The 13427-nt window shown below is 40.5% G+C and overlaps 1 long non-coding RNA gene across 1 annotated transcript; it reads left to right on the top strand.

Annotated features, from left to right (window-relative positions):
* The first annotated feature begins 719 nt into the window (after positions 1-719).
* LOC139029829 (uncharacterized) lies at positions 720-10043 on the top strand. Its single transcript, XR_011482062.1, has 2 exons — positions 720-1703; positions 2958-10043. It is a non-coding gene; the product is annotated as an uncharacterized lncRNA (long non-coding RNA).
* The last annotated feature ends 3384 nt before the right edge of the window (positions 10044-13427 follow it).

The following is a 13427-nucleotide window of genomic DNA, read 5'->3' as shown; positions in this document are numbered from 1 at the left end:
TTTCAGGAGAACAGCATTGAAACATGTGTATTATCTAGGGTGAAACGGATAACCAGCTCAGGTTGGGTACATGAGACAAGTGCTCGGGCCTGGTGCACTGGGAAGACCCAGAGGGATCGGGTGGAGAGGGAGGTGGGAGGGGGGACTGGGATGGGGAATACATGTAAATCCATGGCTAATTCATATCAATGTATAACAAAAACTACTGTAATGATGTAAAGTAATTAGCCTCCAACTAATAAAAATTTAAAAAATAAAAATAAATAAAAATAAAAAAAATAAAAAAAAAAAAGAAAAGGGCTGTTCTTCCAAGGCCAGCTCAAGTCACACCAGTAAGGCTATTCCCTAGTCTGGAGCAGGGAAATGACCTCCCACTTCTCCTTTCCGTAGCACTTCTGAGTTACATTTCCCCTGGACAGATACAGCAGACTTTCTGGGTTGTGGTTAATTGTCTCCTGTTGGCTCGTCTCCTTCCCAGACTTTAAGCCCTGGTAGGCAGGGACCCTGCTCTCCTTCATGTCTTCACAGTACTTAGCGCACGGCTGCCCATGAGGCGGGAGCTCAGGATGCGTGGTCAGTGAAGCAGTGATTTCCTTCTGCATCTTTCTCCTGCTGCACTGGCCTCCTTGTTCCCACTCTCATTTTCAGGCATTCACATCTGTATTCCAATTTAAAGGCAACTTCAAATATAACTTTAAAAGAACTTTAAAATTCAAGCCCAGTCTATTCCTGCAACTACCTCCAGATACAGGATAAGCTGGTTAACTCCCATGGATCTCTGTTGTCTGTAAAAGGAAGTGAGCTAGGAAGCCTTCAGAGATGCAGTCCAGTTTAAATATCCTCTGATTCTGTGGTTCCCTACTGCCTAATTATGGCTATGAAGAAACTGTAAAATTAAATATAGAGTCGCTGGAGCCACCTTGCGACACTTCCTGGGAACTGCATGTCTTCATTGTGACACCAGAAACTTCCCCAGAGCCCATTAGTCAGAGATCCATTCTCAAGAATTTATGGGAAACGCAACCACACAAAATTAAATTCCCTCTCTCAACCCCCAGAAAGATGGGAATAAAGGAGTTTACAAAGTATAATTCTACAAAGACCGGGGGGGTGGGAAAGGCAAGAGATCTGTGAGAATTAAAAAATTTATTTACACAAAAATTGACCTGTGTTTTAGGTGGGAGATAGAAAACAGCTAACTCTTCTAGGGAAGAAATTACAATGTAAGTGTTGCTTGTCAATAAAAAGTGAGCAGATTTTTTCTGAATCCTACAAGTTGCAGTAGGTACGGGGACTATAGAGAAGATAAACATGTGGCAATGGGTTAAAAATGGGGATGAGTAGAAAGTCTGTATATGAAATAATGGGATCCTGAGGTGTCCATGCTCACCCCTCACAGCCAGGAGTTGCTACCACCCTTCCTAGAGGCTTCTTATGGGCAGAAATGGAGTGACAGAGCCTCCAGACTTGAGGTCACAGGGTGTGGGGAAAAGTGGGGATGAATCATAGGGTCAAATACCAGGACTTTTGTGAACATCTGCATCTTGAATGATGAGCTCCTCTCAGATTGTTTCCTTCCTTATGCCTTCCCTCTCCCAGAATTTTGGCAGCCAGGCCGAAAATTAGGAATGACCTCTCTGGAAACCTGGCCCAAGAGAAAAGACTCACAAATGGCTGTCCGCTGAACGTTTGCTAACTAAAAGGTAGGCTCATTGCAGATATTCTATGTTGAAAGTCTCCAGTCATCAAGATAGATGGACACATAGGTAGTTTCCAGTCTAGTATGTGAGATCATTCAAACACAGAAATGTATAGACAAATCAATAAAAATCTGCATACCTGATACTCAGACCTAACAGATATTTGCATTCAATCAGAATATTCAGTTCTTCACGTTAACATAAATGAGAGAATAAAACAACAACAACAAAACCAAAAAAAAAGAAAGGGAAAGCAAAGCAGAATATCAAAGAAAAAGCTAAACTCACTTTAATTAATATTCTTAGATAGGAGATGACATTGACTCCAAAAACCACAAGATTAGGATTCATAAAAAAGAAAGAATGAGAGAGGATTCTCTAAAATAAAAACTATTAATTGAAATAAAAGATTCAGGAGAAGAATTAGATAAGTCAAGGAAATCTCCCCAAATTAAAAAACACACACAAAAAAGAGTGAGAAATGGAAAACAGGAGGAAATGATAAAAAATTTAGAGGGCCAATCTAAAGGCCAAATCTGACTAGCTGGAAGTCTAGAAAAAGAAAATAGGAAAACAGAAGGGAAAGTGATTATCAGAGAAAGGATATAAGAGAACTTCCCAGAATTGAGGGATTTTAGTCTCTGGGTTGGCCTAGCACAAAAAACAAAAAATTATCTGTGCTCATCATGACATTTTGAAACTCCAAGAATAAAAGAAATTTTTTTTTAAATCCAGAGAAAAAGAATAGGTCACATATAAAAAGAACCTGAATGGATTTAAATGTTCCTCATTAATATGGAGACCTAAAAAACAACTCTGAAAGGAGATTCTATGTAGAATTCTTTTTTTTTTTTAATAATTTTTATTTATGTGTTTTTGGCTATGCTGGGTCTTTGTGGCTGTGCAGGCTTTTCTCTGGTTGTGTTGAGCAGGGGCTGCTCTCTAGCTTCGGTGCTCAGATTTCTCCTTGTGGTGGCTTCTCTTGCTGTGGAGCATAGGCTCTAGGGCGCATGAGCTTCAGTAGATGTGGCTCCTGGGCTCTGGGGCACAGGCGAAATAGCTGTGGCATGTGGGCTCTTCCCGAATCAGGGATCGAACCAGTGTCTCCTGCATTGGCAGGCGAATTCTTCACCACTGAGCCACCAGGGAAGCCCCTATGTAGAATTCTATACTCATTCGACTTACCTGTCAAATGTAAAGTGATGTACCCAAATAGGCAAACAGCTAAATGTTTCCTTCCCTTATTTGACTTCTCAGGAATCTACTGGAGGACATACTCTAGCAAAAGGAACAAGTGCATCGAGAAAGAGGGAGACCTGGGATCCTGTGGGGCTGGTGCCACTGGCCTAGGGAACAACCGATCTTGAGTGAACCCTGAGGATGTGGTTTCTAGAAACACAGTGCAAGAAATGACATTGACAGGTGATAGACACTACAGAGCTGATGGTCCATGTGAAGAGTAAGGAAAGCCCTTCTACCAGTTAGGGAGCAGGGATAAAATCTGCCTGGTTTACCACTGGATCTCCAGTGCCTGACTCTTCCTGACCATAGTAGCTGCCCAGTAAATCATGCTAAAGGACTGAATGAATGAATGCATGAATAAGAAATGATCAAACTTCACATATGTGCTTTGATCCAGGCAATACAGCAGACACCTAGAAATACAGGATAATATTAAATGCATGGCCTGGGACTTCCCTGGTGATCCAGTGGCTAAGATTCCAAGCACCCAATGCAGGAGGCCTGGGTTCAATTGCTGGTCAGGGAACTAGATCCCACAATTTGCAACTGGGAGTTCGAGCGCCTCAACTAAGACCTGGTGCAGCCAAATCAATATTAAAAATAAATAAATGCACAGTCAAATCCTCAAAAAAGCAAGGACAACTAGGGGACAAATAGGTCACTTAGAAATCATATTGCAAGGCTTTAATTTACACATACCGGGAGTGGCAACATGACAGCTCACAATCACACAGCTGATAATAACTGAGTGGGGTTGCAGGGAGCCTGGGTAGCCCTCCTCCCAATCCAGTGTTTCCACTTTATCCTGGTGCCTCTCCACTTCCTTGAACTAGCAAAACCAAGTACAGGGCTGTGACGGTATTAAAGCCCCCACTGCTGGGCTGTGATAAATCCAGTGAGATGCACAAGACAGGGGTGGAACAGTCCCTTGAGTTTCCCCTTTTAAACCGGTGACAGTGATGAAAGAGAATAAAACTGACTGGAGAATTCTGAAAGAAAATGATTTCTAGAGAAGTGGAAAACTGAAAGAGGGGAAATCTCTTTTAATGTTTCACACCAGAGTAGGGCAAACAACTTGAAACATGCTGGAAGGTCTCTAATAGTTACCCAAAAGTAAAGCACCCTCCCTTGATTCCAGTCTCCACATCCCTCTCCAGCTCACATCCATTTCTCTTTTCCCTTTCATAGCAAAACCCCCTGAAGGGCTGTCTCTACTCTTCCCTGCTCCTTCTCCTTGAATCAATTAAGTCAACGCTGCATCCCCATCCTGTCAGGATAGCTCTTGCTGGAGTCACAGCAGTGCCGAACCTGAGATGTTGCTTCATTCATCTCACGTCTCACTTAAACATCTTCACTTGGCTCCCAGGACACCACTTTCTCCCTCCCTCCCTTGTCCTCCTCAGACTTGCTGTGTCCTCTTCATCTTCTTGACCTCTAAGTGCTGGAGCGTCTCAGAACCCAGTTCTCAGACCACTTCTTTCGCCTTTACCTACACTGATGCCCCAATGAACTTCATCCAAGTTCATGGCTTTAGACACCCTGATGTCCTGATGACTCCAATAGCTCCACAACTCCAAACTCATCCACTGCCTGTTCAAACACCCACTGGTGTAACTGTCCTAAAGGGACCTGGATTCCCCTGCCCAACCCTTCCACGGCCTTCCCCATTTCAGAAAACGACAAAGTCATGCCTCCAGTTGCTCCAACCATCCTCGAATTCTCCTCTCACACCTCAAACCCAATGCATCATCAAATTGCACTGGTTGAACCTTCAAAATGTACCTAGAACCACCCCGCAGCCCCATCACCACAGTTCTACCGAGGCCAGCATCTATCAGCTCCAGTGGGAAGAGCCCTGCTAGGTCTGCTTCTCCCCTGCCCATGGGCTCTTAACACTGTGGATGGTGACCTCTGAAAACATTTAGATTACATCATGCTTCTTTGCAAAATACTTCAAAGGTTTCACATCTCACCAGTATAAAAACGTAAATCCTAAAATCTCCCCCATTGTCCCTCTTCCCCTTCTGACCATGCTCTGCCTCAGGACCTTTGTTTGCTGTTTCTTCTGTTTGAGAAACTCATCTTCCATAAGTCAAAACAGCTCACACCATCATTTCTTTATGGTTCATGCCTGAATGTCCCCTTATCACTCATGGCTTCCCTGGCCACTCTGCACAGAATGGGAACAACCACCCCAGCCCTGGATTCCCTACCCTTTTCTCCTTGCTTTCTGTTTTCTTCCATAGTTCTTCTCAGCACCTGACATGTTAGAATTTACTTGTTCAGTAGTTTATAGCCTGTCTCCCCCTGGGCTATAAGCTCCATATAGGCAGGGACTCATCTTACTCCCTGCTGTGTCTGCAATACAGTAAGTCCTCCACACATGAATGAGTTCCATTCCAACTGCATGCTTGTAAGTCCAATTTGTTTGTAAGTCCCAGTTTGTTCGTAAGTCCAACAAGATTAATAAGGGTACCCAACTAATACAATCAGTTATATCGTACTGTACTAAGTCTATAATACTGTTACAGGTTTTCACACAAATAATATGTAAAAAACAAAGACAAAAAATGAAGAAAGTATTTTTAATCTTACAGTACAGTGCCTTAAAAAGTACAATAGTACCAGCTACCTCACCCCTGCCTTTATGCTTGCTTCTGGACATCCTGGGTTTGAAATAAAGATACTGCACTACTGTGTTCTATACGGTACCCTACAGTACACAAAAGCTCAACCACTTGTAGCAGATGCACGCATGTGACAATGTATGCCAGACAGGGGAACTAACTTACAATATTGGACATGCGGATGCATGTCCACATCTTTGAAAAGTTCACAACTTGAAGGTTCATATGTAGGGAACTTCCTGTACCTTGTGGACTTGGCACGTGGAAGACACTCAGCAAGTATTTGCTGAATGAATGAACCTGATCTCTCGTGCCCCTACTTCCTGCTGGGAAGTTAGTGAGAAAAGGGGACCCTGGGAAGTTCTCAGTGAGAAAAGGGGACCGCAAAGCAGACAGTCTTGTGGCATTTTCTCAGACTCATGGAGGGATTCCTAGGGTCCCTGAAGATGCTAGTTTGAGCCCTCAAAGGGAAAGGGCTGGACACAGTGCACCATAATTCCTTGCTATGCCACTCACTTTTTATAATCTGATTTCAGTTAATTCTGACTTTGGATATAGACTCCATGAGGTATGTGTTATTATCCCCATTTGGCAAGTGAATAAATATCGAGTTGGCCAAAAAGTTCTCTCAGGTTTTTCCATACCATCACATCTTACACCCAAGTGAAAGTGCTAGTCACTCAGGTGTGCCTGGCTCTTTGCGACCCCATGGACTGTAGCCCACCATGCTCCTCTGTCCATGGGATTCTCCAGGCAAGAATACTGGAGTGGATTGCTATTTCCTTTTCCAGGGGATCTTCCCAACCCAGGGATTGACCTGGGGTCTCCTACATTGCAGGCAGACTCTTTACCGACTGAGGCAACAGAGAAGATCCAGTGAAAGTGTTAGTCACTCAGTCGTGTCCAACTCTTTGTGACCCCATGGACTGTAGCCCACCAGGCTCCTCTGTCCATGGAATTCTCCAGGGAAGCATACTGGAGTGGGTTGCCACTTCCTTCTCTAGGGGATCTTCCCAACCTAGGGATTAATTCAATACAAACTTTTGACCAACCAAATACAAACTCAGCAAATTATGCAACTTGTCAGAATCATACTAGCAGAGAGAAAAACTCAAGCCCTATCCCAGGTGGGTCTGATTCCCATGTCTGGGTGCTTACCTTCCATGGAAATCCATGTCCTAATGGAGGGCACTTTTGCTCCTTGAAATTTGTTGTAAAAATAGAGCAGTACTTTAGAAAATAATATGAGATGTGTATATACTATAATATTACCACTGAATATGGGACTCGACCTTGTACCACAGAGGTATATTATATACAACTAATTAGAGTTTATAATTCCTTTTTTTAGAACTGATTAAATGTCTTTATTAAAATTTGAATTCCCATAATATTGTAATGAGAAGTGCTCACATAAGTAGCAAATAGAATAGACTCTGGTCATTTATAAAATAGCATTATATGAAACAAGTCTCAATAAATTTTGAAAGATTGAAATATTAAAAGCATCTTCTCTGATCACAATGGAATGAAACTAGAAATAAGTAATAGAAGGGAAAGGGGAAATTTTACAAATATATGGAAATTAAACAATGTCTTCTGTTTTTTAAACTAAGGTGCAACTGATATATAACATAATAGTCAATTCAAGTGCACGACATAATGATTTGATGTATGTATATATTGTAAAACTATTACTATAATAAATCTAGTTAACATCCTGTACCAGACAGAGCTGCAAGATTTTTTTCCTTGTAATGAGTATTTTTAAGCTCTACTCTCTTAGCAACTGTTAAATATACAATACAGTATTATTAACCACTGTCATGATGCTGTACATTACACCCCTGGACTTATTTTATAACTAGAAGTTTGCACCTTTTGACCACCTTCACTCACTTCACTCTACCTCTCAACCCTCTGTTTCTGGTAACCAACAATCTGTTCTCTGTATCTATGTACCTTTTTGATTTGTCTTAGATTCCACATATAAGTGAGATCATACAGTATTTGTCACTCAGCATAATCCCTTTCATGTTGTCAAAAATTGCAGGATTTTCTTCTTCTTATGGTTGAATAATATTCCATTGTATTGTATGTGTGTATATGTCTGTCATTCTCTTTGTCCATTGATGGACATTGGGTTATTTCCATGTCTTGTCTATTGTAAATAATATTATAAGGAACATGGGGGTGTAGATACTCTTTTCAGTTAGTGTTATTGTTTCTTTCAGATAAATACTCATGGTGGAATTGCCAGATCATTTGATAGTTCTATTTAAAATATTTTGAGGAAACTTCATGCTGTTTTCCACATTGGCTATACCAATTCATATTTGTACCAACAGTGCTTGGGGCTTCTCTTTTCTCCATTACCTGCTAACATTTGTTATTTTTTCTTCTTGATAACAGTAATTCTAATAAGTGTGAGGTGATATCTCACTGTGATTTTTATTTGTATTTCTCTATGATGGGCATGAGTTTGAGTAAACTCCGGGAGTTGGTGATGGACAGGGAGGCCTGGTGTGCTGCGATTCATGGGGTTGCAAAGAGCTGGACACGACTGAGCAACTGAACTGAACTGAACTGAACTGAATGATTAGTGATGTTGAACACTTTTTCATGTACCCATTGGCCACTGATATGTGATCTTTAGAAAAATGTATATTCAGATCCTCTGCCAATTTTTAAATTGGGTTATTTGGGGTTTTTTTGCTATTGAGTTACATGAGTTCTTTGTATATTTTGGATATATATAAAGGGTATGTATTTGGGTATATATATATATATACACACACATATATATAAAGGGTATATATATATATTTGGATATTTATAAAGGGTAACCCTTTATCAGATATGTGATTTGCCAATGTTTTTTCCCATTTGGTAAGTTGAATCTTCATTTTTGTTGATGTACAGCATAGTGACTATAGTTAATAATACTGTATTATATATTTGAAAGTTGCTAAGAGACTAGACCTTTAAAGTCTTCATCACAAGAAAAAAATATCCATAACTATGTTTCGTGATGGATGTTAACTAGACTTATTGTGGTGATCACATCATAATGTATACAAATATTGAATTATCATGTTATATACTTGAAAATAATAGTGTTATGTGTCAATTATACCTCAATAAAAAACAAAAACAAGACCATAAAACAATATGGTCTTAGCATAAAGATAGACATATAGACTAATGGAACAGAGTAGAGAGTCCAGAAATAAACTCTCACATACATGACCAAGAATTCAACTTTCTGACCTCATGGACTGTACCTTTTGTGACCCCATGGACTGTAGCCCCCCAGGCTCCTCTATCCATGGGGATTCTCCAGGCAAGGATACTGGAGTGGGTTGTCATGCGCTCCTCCAGGGGATCTTCCCAACCAGGGATCAAATCCAGGTCTCCTGCATTGCAGGCAGATTCTTTACCAACTGAGCTACCAGTGAAGCCTTACGTGCCAATTACACCTCAATAGAAAACAAAAACAAAACCATAAAACAATATGGTCTTAGCATAAAGATAGACATATAGACTAATGGAACAGAGTAGAGAGCCCAGAAATAAACTCTCACATATGTGATCAAGAATTCAACTTACCGAGAAGGCATTGCTACCAGCTGTTGACTGACAATGTGAGTAACTGGGTGGGAGCTCTCCCACAAGATCTGGAAACTTCTTGGCTTGAGCTGTAAGCCCAGGGCTCTTAGGTGCTGTCTTCCATCCCTGCTGCCCAATTGGTGGTGAGAAAACTGGCGAAAATGCCAGCAAAACAGGTGGTAAGGGTAAATTTGTGGTTTATGATAGGAGAACTTGCCTGATTATAAAATATCAACCATGTTGTGTTGCCTTCTTCAAAATGTCAGATCTTAAGTCTGGAGAAGGAAACTCAGATCTTTCAGAACCATAAATATTGTCCAGGCTATACTGGCTCTCCTCTTCTACAAGTTCTACTGTTGTATATTTTACATTTAGGTCTAGGAAGCCATTTTGAATTAGTTTTTGTGAGGGGTGTAAGGTCTGGGTCTAGGTTCTCTCCTTCTCTTGCATGTGGATGTCCTGTTGTTCTTTGTTGAAAAGACTGTTCTTTCTTTTGCCATGTAATTGCCTTTGCTCATTTGTCAAATATCAGCTGACCATATTTGCCTGTGTCTATTTCTGGGCTTTCTATTCTCTTTCACTGATCTATGTGTCTTATTGCTGGGACTGCAATTTCAGTGGAATTATTGGACAATCCGTCTCAGCAGACAAAGGCAAAGCTGTCGGAGCCTCAGCTAATTCGTTGACTTGATTCACACAAAAGAGGTTGGACAGTTTCTACAGTTTTGCTTCATTATTTGCTGTCGCTTGGGCCCAGATGATACCAAGGCCATCTGAAATGTTTATTCAGGCTAGTGTGGTTCTGAATGGTATGAAAGACAAGTAGCACAAAATCTCTCTATTGAATAAAGTAATTTTTAAAGGATTCTGAAGCTTTTCATGTTGTGAACATAAACATCACCATTTAAAAGCAAGAAATGAAAAGGCTAATGAAACTTCAGTTTAAAAACATCTTCGTGACTGTGAAGCTTAATTAGAAGAAATTAACAAAATTTAAAATATGGAATAATGATGGGACTTCCCTGGAGGTCCAGTGGTTAAGACTTGAGCTTCCAATACAGGGGGTGTGGGTTCGATCCCTGGTCAAGAAACGAATATCTCACAAGCCTCTCTGCCAAGAAATCAAAAAACAGAAGCAATGTAGCAAATTCAATAAAGACTTTAAAAATGGTCCACATTAAAAAAATCTTTTAAAAATATGGAATATTGAAAATAACAAAACATGTTATTTGTTACTTTTTTCTTAAGCTTAAAATACTGTTTAAAATACCATTTTTAGGGCTTTCTTGGTGACTCAGTGGTAAAGAATCTTCCTGCCAATGCAGGAGACACCAGTTTGATCCCTGATCTGGGAAGATGGCACATGCGCGGAGCAGTTAAGCCTGTGCGCCACAAGTACTGAGCCCGAGTGCTGCGACCACTGAAGCAGTAGTGTTCAACTATTCACTCAGTACTCTCCACAGTAGAGTGAGCAGCTAAGCCCGTGCACTCTAGAGCCCACATACAAGAACAAGAAAAGCCACTGCAATGAGAAGCCCGAACACTGCAATGAAGAGTAGCTCCCACGCACTGCAACTAGAGAAAGCCTGCACAGCAACAAAGACCCAGCACAGCCAAAAATAAAATAAATAAATGAAACTATTAAAAAAAATACTATTTGCAGTCAAAATGTTTTAGACAAACATGCATCATTATTCACTTGAAAACCAAGTGTATCCACTAAAAAAATTAAAAGTCCAAATTATAAGAGGTGTAGCTTGATTTACTGTGTTTACTATTGACCAAAATTTAAAATTCTAGCTTCCTGAAATAAATATTTCATGAGTTATTTATTCTTAGGAAGGAGCACTTCAGGAACAACCTATAGATAAGGATTGGGTTTCAATTTCTCTTTATCCCTATAATGTTCTCTTCTTTTATGATAAAATATAAATATGCAATACAAATCCCCTTGAATAAGTTCCTTTCTAGGTTTCCTTGCCTAATGAACTACAGTAGGTAAATTACAAAAGCCAAGCAAATTGTGTTTCTTTCCTACTTCACAAGTTTCTAAGACATTTTATAATTCACATCACAGAAATAAAAAAGAAAATCTTCAATGAATTCTTAATTATAGAGAACTTAAGAAAAGGAAATAAACACAATGTTATACTTTGACTAAGTGCTGAAAGTAAACAAATTGAGCTTATTAAAAAAATGTCCTTAGGAATGACCCAGCCCTTTATAAGAACACATGATGACAATATCCATATGATGTTCCAAATATCAGCAGGAAGACTTCCCATCTGTTCTTTGGTCTATACAGCCTGCTAACAGATGAATTTATTTTATTTTTTATTTTTTTAACAGATGAATTTAAAAGCAGAATAGAAAATGCAGTTGATTCTTATATATTGGCCTTCAACCTTCTTAAATTCATCTATTTCATTTCAAGATGGGTTTATTCAGGAATCGGCAAGAATTTGGGGGACTTCCCTGGTGGTCCAGTGGTTAAGAATCTGCCTGCCAGTGTGGGAGACATGGGTTTGATCCCTGGTCTGCAAAGATTCCACATGCCATGGGGCAACTAAGCCCATACACCACAACTACTGAATCTGTGCCCTAGAGCCCGTGCTTTACAAGAAGCAAAGCCACTGCAATGAGAAGCCCATGCACCACAACCAGAGAAAGCTCATGTGCAGAATGAAGACCCAGCGCGGCCAAAACAATAAATAGATTAATTAATTTTTTAAAAAAAGAAGAATCAATAATTTGGGCTAGGCAGTCTGTAGAACCACAGGCAAGTCTGGAGAAAAAAGGAGAGAAAACTCTTTTATAGAGAAGGGGGAATTGGGAGGAGCTATTTTAAACAGAATCCATTGGAGGAAACTGGGAATTCAAAGTATAATGACTTCATTGGCTGAGTTGTGACAATCTCTCATTGACTAGGCTATTGACTGGCAGGGAGAAATTCCTCCTTCCTTTTGCCAGGTAATGAAGTAGTAACCTTCTTCCTATATTAGAGATGCAAAGGTACAGTGTCTTTCTGTTGGGTCTGCAGTTGACAGTGGAATGGCAGGACATGAGTTTACCCCTCTGGCCTCCCAACTCCATTTTAAATGGGGGTTCTGTTTATTAACTTTCACAGCATGATTTCTAATGGATGTGTAGTTCTCCATGGTACATTTGCCTAGAAATGCCTAATGAAAGCACAGCTGCCCTCAGCCACAGTTCAGAGATGAGATGAGATGAGATACAAGTAACAAAATTTATGACTACCACTTATTAAAATGTGTATCTGAAACCATGCCAAGTGCTTTATGTACATCCTACATGAAGTGGTACTATTTTTATCCCCATTTAACAATGAGAGACAATGGTGTACTGGTAAATGTTTTATAACTACTCTCTAAGAAAAAATTCCTGATTCATAGCATTTTCCAACTTCCATGGTATAAATATTCCCACTATGGCCGATTTAGAGCTATCAGCAAGGCATCACTGAGCAGAGTTGGGAAGAGATGAATAGTGGCACACCATTATATAGTTTTTCCACTGTACAGAAACAATAGACAAAAATAACTGTAACAGAATATAAAATAGTAAAATGTAATAAAATAATGAAGTAATTAGTTTAAGTATTTATTATGGTTGTCTAGTGTTTTTCCAGTGGTCATGTATGGATGTGAGAGTAGGACTGTGAACAAAGGTGAGCATCGAAAAATTGATGCTTTTGAACTGTGGTGTTGGAGAAGACTCTTGAGAGTCCCTTGGACTGCAAGGAGATCCAGCCAGTCCATCCTAAAGGAGATCAGTCCTGGGTGTTGATTGGAAGGACTGATGCTGAAGCTGAAACTCCAGTACTTTGGCCACCTCATGCGAAGAGTTGACTCATTGGAAAAGACCCTGATGCTGGGAGGGATTGGGGGCAGGAGGAGAAGGGGACGACAGAGGATGAGATGGCTGGATGGCATCACCAACTTGATGGACATGAGTTTGAGTAAACTCTGGGAGTTGGTGTTGGACAGGGAGGCCTGGCATGCTGTGATTCGTTGGGTCGCAAAGAGTCGGACACGACTGAGCGACTGAACTGAACTGAACTGAACTGAGGGCTTCCCTGGTGGCTCAGATGGTAAAGCAATCTGTCTGCGATGCAGGAGACCAGGGTTCTATCCCTGGGTTGGGAGTATCCTCTGGAGAAGTGAATGGCAGGAGCCTGGTGGGCTACAGTTCAGGTGGTTGCAACAAGTCAGACTCGACTAACACTTTC

This window comes from Odocoileus virginianus, chromosome 2 (genome assembly GCF_023699985.2).
Source record: "Odocoileus virginianus isolate 20LAN1187 ecotype Illinois chromosome 2, Ovbor_1.2, whole genome shotgun sequence".
In the NCBI taxonomy this organism is placed as follows: Eukaryota; Metazoa; Chordata; class Mammalia; order Artiodactyla; family Cervidae; genus Odocoileus; species Odocoileus virginianus.
The sequence above is the reverse complement of the archived record's forward strand: the minus strand, read 5'-3'. Positions and strand labels throughout refer to the sequence as shown.